This window comes from Elaeis guineensis, chromosome 2 (assembly GCF_000442705.2).
Source record: "Elaeis guineensis isolate ETL-2024a chromosome 2, EG11, whole genome shotgun sequence".
NCBI classification, from domain to species: domain Eukaryota; kingdom Viridiplantae; phylum Streptophyta; class Magnoliopsida; order Arecales; family Arecaceae; genus Elaeis; species Elaeis guineensis.
Genome location: NC_025994.2, coordinates 70,632,912 through 70,639,759, shown reverse-complemented (window position 1 = coordinate 70,639,759; position 6,848 = coordinate 70,632,912). Strand labels below are relative to the sequence as shown.

Genomic DNA, 6,848 nt, shown 5'->3' with positions numbered 1-6,848 from the left:
CTAGTCGTTTTAAGGAGATAAGCAAATCTCTGTTCCAAATGTTCTAAGAGAGGCAAATTAAATATAGGAAAGTTACTGTGATTTTGACTTCTTCCTAACCAGTGCGACAATTCAAACATAATAGAAAATCTTGCCATGAAAAGAACATCATAGAAATTAGAAAAAAAATCATTACTTGCAACTAACAAATTCCAAGAGATGTGAAACAAAAAGATTTAAAAAATCGTCATCACAGAGCCAACGAAACAATATTTTAAGCACATGGAGGGGATCAGGAAGTATTTAAATACGTTTTATCATATTTTTAGGTCAATAATTCAAGCAATGTAACGTTAGGCAGCCTTCTACTCGAAGGAGACTACCTCAAAGAAATTAAGAGGCTAAAAAGGGAAAAGTAACCCCAATAATTTAGATGCTTATAGAACTCACGTCAAAACGCGTCTTTAACAACTTCTATGATGACATTTAATGATAAAAAATAGTGATCCAAGCACTCTTTAGGAAGAAAAGGCACAATTCCAAAATTTTGCAAGTACTTCTGACTAAATCAAACAGCAGTTTTTCCGAGATTAAAAAAAAAAAAATACAGTAATGAAAGTTGCACTATTTAATGACTTCTTTAAATCGAGAACTTGATTAGCTTGCATGCAACATGTCCCCTGAGTGGAAAAATAGCTATAATTGTCTATCTAGTTCATTGGAAGCATTTGGAACCATGGAACCTTTCTTAATGACCAACCAACAGTTTTCCTTCCATTTTAAAAGAGCAATCACAGCTGGAGGAGAGAAGATTTATATTAGAAGTTGTTATGGAGGAAAAAAGATGCGAGTTATAAATCATTTATAATCACCCCACAAGGATTCACAATAGATGGCATGATTAATGGAGTGAAAACATAACGGTCTCATCTATCATGTATATATCGTTCCCTGGAAAACCATCAAAACACTGACATACTTGCTCTTCAAGCATACACCATGTGGCAAGACTGTATACGGGTGGGATTTGTTTAAACTACATTCCTGTAACCTTTTGCGTTTCTGTGGCTACTGATGCTGGCTGAGGTTCTGATTCAACGGGCCGTGTTGCCAAGATCTTACCAATGAGCATGCTGTCATTTTTACTCAAAAGCTGCAATGGTGGGTGGACATCGAAATCATGCATGAAAACTCTATCTCCGATATCCAGATTTGTCAGATCCATCCCAATTTTGGAGGAATGTCTTCTGTTGGGCAGAGGTCTTTTAGGGTGGGCTGTCTTGTGCAGATAACCCCCTGTTTGTGCAAAGTAAATCACATCATATAGATCATACTGATGAAGATCAGATGACAAAAACAAGTAATGCTTCCGAGAGAATATATGAAATAAAGCTTAAAAGAAGATAAATTCTCATGAGTATAAATACTAATAAGTATAGGAAAACAAGAACGAGGGCCCAGATTATACTAATGCACAAACTGGATTCAGCCACTGGAAATTCTAGTCTAAAAGACAACTTTGAGAATCTTTGGCACTGAACGGCGGAACTGGTGAAACCGAACTGCCAGCTAATCCTGATAGAGAGAGAACGTAAGTTTTGGGTTATTGGGGAAAGCTAACCCCCTCATCCAATTTTTTTTTTTAAAAAAAAAAAAACTACCGACCTCACCAAACCAGGAGGGGAAAATAAGAAAACAAAAAGGGATTATAGAGATCATACTGGTTACATTATTCTCTTTTATTGAAGTCCTTTTATGAGAATTCTTTTAACTAATGTAGAATAAGCATAATGAAATGTTAGATAGGCACTCTTATCAAATCCTGTGGGTGCATGTGCATTTACATACGTGAGAAAATTACATACATTCTTGCGCTTTTTTAGTCTAAATTTCATCTCCGAAACTTTTTTCCTTTTATCATTCATATTAATTACCCACTCTATCGAGGTTTAGTATTATTTGCCCCAATCATTGTTTCCTTTCAGAGTTCATTGTTTCATCATTCATCCAGAGCTCTTAGTCAAATCTCTAACTGTTTTAAGGACTTGTTCACCTTTTAGAAGATGGAACAAAATTGTTTGCTGCCTTAGAGAAGTTTAGAGCAATTCTTTTGCACTTTTGTGCAATAAATCTCTAGTTAATCCGTCTGTCCAAACCGCCTCATCCCCACCCTTTATACTCTAGAATCTATGCAGAAGCACTACTCTCAAAGAAACTGCATCTTTTAATATTTGAATTAAGAATTAACCGACGCAAATATAGGTAATAAATCCACAAGTACTCATCTCATATGCATGCTTTTCTTTTTTAATCAGTTCTTGTTGATTGCCAAGCTAGCTGAAAATTCAAACAATTGCTATGTATGGACTTTGGTCTTCAGAATGAAACTTCTATGATTCCTCTACATGAACCGATATCATGCTCAAACTACCCAAAAATTTTAATTGTTACTTGAAATATAATAAGATCATGTTTCTCATGTATCAATTGTGACCATCCTTACTGTGTATAGTCCATCCTCATTTAGCATGTCCTAACTCTTTTATACTATATAACAAGTATAATCATGCTCACAATCAAGACAAAAGTCATGATAGAAAATGAGGTGGCCATGACTAGGCTCTTCTTATGACAACAATACATGTATGCCTATGGAAGGTAGTAGGGTTCAAATAACCAAAACCCGAAGAAACCCATCCAATCTGATCCAATAAACATCGGTTTCGGTTGGTTGAAAGACATAAATTGGGTGGAATCGGGTTGGGATTTGTAAAAAAATCGGTTATTTATGGTCGGATTCGGTTCCTACACTTTTAACCCATATGAAATCGAACCCAACCGATGTAGTATTTCACAAACTCATTTTTATTTGGGACGGCATCGTTTAGACTTCAATACTTCATTCTAAAAGATACCGCGTCACCCATTTGGATTCATGAGAATATTAATGTTGAATTATTGATGGAAGCACGTCAATTTAAGATAATTCTAAAATGAAAGTTTTCAGATGTAGTTGCTTTCAGATAAGTAAATCTTTTTTTTTTAATTTTATATAGGTTCAAAAATAAGCCTAAAATTTGTAACTTATAAAATTTAGATCTTTTTTGCATTAAATTGACAAAAAAAAAAGCTTAAGTGGGCCAATATTGGACTTAAAATCAATATTGGATCAATATTGAAGTCCAAACTGACGCAACCCAAATGAACCCGCTACAAACCGTTCACTTCGATTTCAAATGGTTTATACATGATAAACGGTCGGCAGCAGGTTGAATTTTCTTCAACTGATTGGGTTCGGTCAGATGAGATTTTTCTCTTAACCTGATCAAACCCAACCCATGCTCAGCCCTAGAAGACAGAACTAGAGGCCTGTCCCAGAAATCGATCGTGGTGATCCTACCACCACAATTACATTCTTAATTTCATGTGCCCACCTCTCCCTTTCTCTGTCCTTTCTTTCCCCCTTGGACTATCACCTGCCTCTCTCTCTCTCTCCTTTCCGCAAATCTCATCCCTTACTCAGATAAGTCAGACTAAGGTTGATGGTGGGTTAGGCGAAGCCCGAGTAGACCAATATACTATATTGAGTCTAGGCCTTCCTATTTATGACAGGCCCAGCTAAGATTTTACGCTCAAGGGCAAGTAGCCTAAGAAAGAGGATTTTTGTCATGGTATTGGAGCTTGGCATGGTGTGAACATTATACGGCTAAATGGATGCTCCATTCTAGTTATGTTTAGGTCCAAACAAAGTAGTTCATTCTACTTCTATAGACCAAGTTAAGACCAAAAAAAACTTTCATTCTCCAACCCCTCTTTAGACTGGTTCTTTCAATTACTTTCTCCGCACTTTTTAGCCCAAAGCACTGACCTGACGTCCAAACCCATTTAATAAGGCTTGCTTTTCGCTCTTAAAAACTCTCACTACATGTCCCCTTTAAACCATCCCCACACAAACCTCGTTATCCCTTCTTTCTACCTCCCCACGCACAAAAGCACTTTGCTTGATCACAATTTATGCACAAGCACAATTAAGCCAAGCACCTCATAGATAGATGCAATACACATACAAATATGGATCACCTTACCTAAAAGAGATACAGAATACTTCCACATATCATCACAATGGTATCAATTTCTTTGTCATAAGACCCCTCATTAGGAACAGTGAAACAATGTAGCTTCGATATCTCAATACTTGATAACTTACATACTAAACATGTAAAGGATAAGAGGAATTCTCAGTTTAACCATTTCTTTTTAATTTCAAAGCACACCAAAGCACTCTAGGTTAAAAGTTCCCTTATCTCAAGCTTATAATCCACTCAAGGGGAAAAAAAAAAAGGATTAAGCTAGAACTAGATCCTAGGCTTTGGACCAGTACATTAATTTGGGCATCCAGATTCTTTCCATATATAAGATGGTGGATTCCTTGCTCAAATAGCCCCATAACAGGGTCATATGTTTTTCATACAGGTTAAAATGATTCCAAAGAATTTCTCACGATTAATAACCTAAGGAACCTCATATAATATGATTTACAAGCAAAGGGCGAAGAAGAGACTGTTTTGCTGGCAAAAGATACTTCTCTAATCTGTTCACTATGGTTCATCATTGTTTTACAAAGAAAAATATAAATACACATGCCTTGGATCTCTTAACCAAACTACATACTGCTTAACTTTGATGTAGGCCCATAAATCAATTCTAACCTTACGCTAACCCTCCAACCCTCTAGCCATCAACTTAAATTCACTTTAATATATTGCAATACGTATATCAAAATTAGGACCCCATGGTAGATGGAGTAATCACCGAGAGACTAAACCAGAGACATATGACAAAATAGGTATTGGTACAATGAATGATCATTAAGTATAAGCAAGATTTTAACACATTCCTTGCATGTATAGAATACTAACATAGAATTAAGATATGCAAAGAAATGAGGGAACAGTACTAGTATCCTGTTTGAATTGGACTTCAAAAACTAGATTTTAACCTTGCTGATTTATCACTCATTAACTATGGTAAATTAATCTCACCAAATTCAAGAATCAAAATTTTCTGGATAGGATGATAGACCTCAAAACACTCACTCGTGGAAGCACAAAATTTCTTGGATAGGAGAAATAAGGGGATTCCAAAAGGCATTAATGATGATAACAAACTCTAGGGGGCAAAGCAATTTTGACATACCCAAAAATCAAACTACCTTCTACCATGTTCAAATTGCCACCATTGGTAACAAAGTATCAGGGCCTCAATGATGACAGGAAAAACCCAATCATTTAAATCATTTTCATGTACCACTTAAATCCAAAGTTAGCATTTCAATTAAAGCTTCCAACTCTCTATTGAACAAGGATTAATTAGTCAACACACACCAAAAGAGATGATATGGTCATGTGCAACAAAGATTGCGGGGGGTGGCGCTGTAATCAAGGAAAGACTCAGCGTGGATTGATAGGTCCGATAAGAGGAAAGCATGACCCTGAAAGAATTGGATGGAAGTACCAGGAAAGACTTTGCACCAGCTTTTCCTTAGCCAAATCCCTTGATAATAAAGAAAGGGTCACGAAGGTTTCTTAAAGTGCACCAGAGTAGCTAGCAAAAGAACCCAATGACAATAAAAACCCTGCATGTCTCAATGCTCTGGTATTGTTTAACAAAATGCCTAAACCCAGCCGCTATCCTCTTCAGGTGACACTTCATTCTATCACCTCTACGATAGCCAGCCAATACCACACCAACCACCTAAAACCCAATGCGTTTAGAGCAATCAAAAGACAATCATTTGATGAATGAAAACAACAACAAAAAGAAGACAACAGGAAGCATGGTAAAGATCCCAAACCTTTCTTAAGCCCGGGCGGACGTCCTCTCCCTTAAATACGACGGGAACGTCACCTTCTGCTCCGATCCCTTCTCCACCCACGCCATCACCAAATTTAGAATATCTCCCGTCTCCACCTTCTTATGAACCTATCGTCGAATACCAAAGATAATGATCAAGAAGAACTCCAATAAAAGGCCGCCTTTTCTCCGTGCCTTGACGGGAGGGCGGTGCTGGAGTCGAGGACGACGCCGGAGCCGGGCCGGGGCGGACCTGTAGGCGGATGGGGGTGGAACAGAAGAAGGGCAACTGCTTGAGGAGATCCCGGATCTGCTTCGCATCGGTGGTGCGGAGCTGGTTCTGAGTGGCGGTGTCGCTGCCCTAGCCGGGGCTCCGCACCACCGATGGGATCCGGCCGGCGGCCGCCCGGTACCCTGTGTGCTCCTTCGGCACCGCCTGGATAGTGCGGTGGTACGTGGCGGAGGGCGTCCGTCGGACCGTCGCCACGGAGGCGCCGCCGGCGCAGCGCCACCACCTCGCCATTGCTCTCGCTGTGTTTGTTCTCCCTGGGGTTTACGTGCTCCGGTCCGAACCGGTGCAGGGTTTATTTGGAAACAGGTTTTATGGGCTGGCCTATTGAGTAGGCCTAAAGGAGGCCCAGTTAAGGCATTTAAAGGCAGATTAGCTTGCGGACTGTCTGGTTTGAGGTGCGATTTCTACTGCAAAATGGAAATAATGTTGTGTGAGAACTGTAGTTCCTTGATGATTTACTTAAAATATTGTACTTTGATTCCTCTGGTGTAAATTAGGTAAGAAGGAACTGATCCCTTTGCATTTCTATTTTTCAAATATATATATATATATATATATATATAACAATATAACAACAACGAGGAAAAATGAAGGTGAATAAGATATAGAACCAGGCCAAGATAGGTGCTACTTGATAAGGATTAAAGATTATGGTGATGAATTTGAAGATGATCCACATTATACTTGAAAGAGACTCCATACCCATAGCTTGATGGCTTTCTAA

At 38.5% G+C, this 6,848-nt stretch overlaps 1 long non-coding RNA gene across 1 annotated transcript; it reads right to left on the bottom strand.

The window, feature by feature from the left end:
* Positions 1 to 859: 859 nt before the first annotated feature.
* LOC109504934 (uncharacterized) lies at positions 860 to 6,598 on the bottom strand. The gene is made up of 2 exons (XR_002163404.3): positions 5,834 to 6,598; positions 860 to 1,275 (listed from the first exon to the last, which is right to left on the bottom strand). It is a non-coding gene; the product is annotated as an uncharacterized lncRNA (long non-coding RNA).
* Between the last annotated feature and the right edge of the window lie 250 nt (positions 6,599 to 6,848).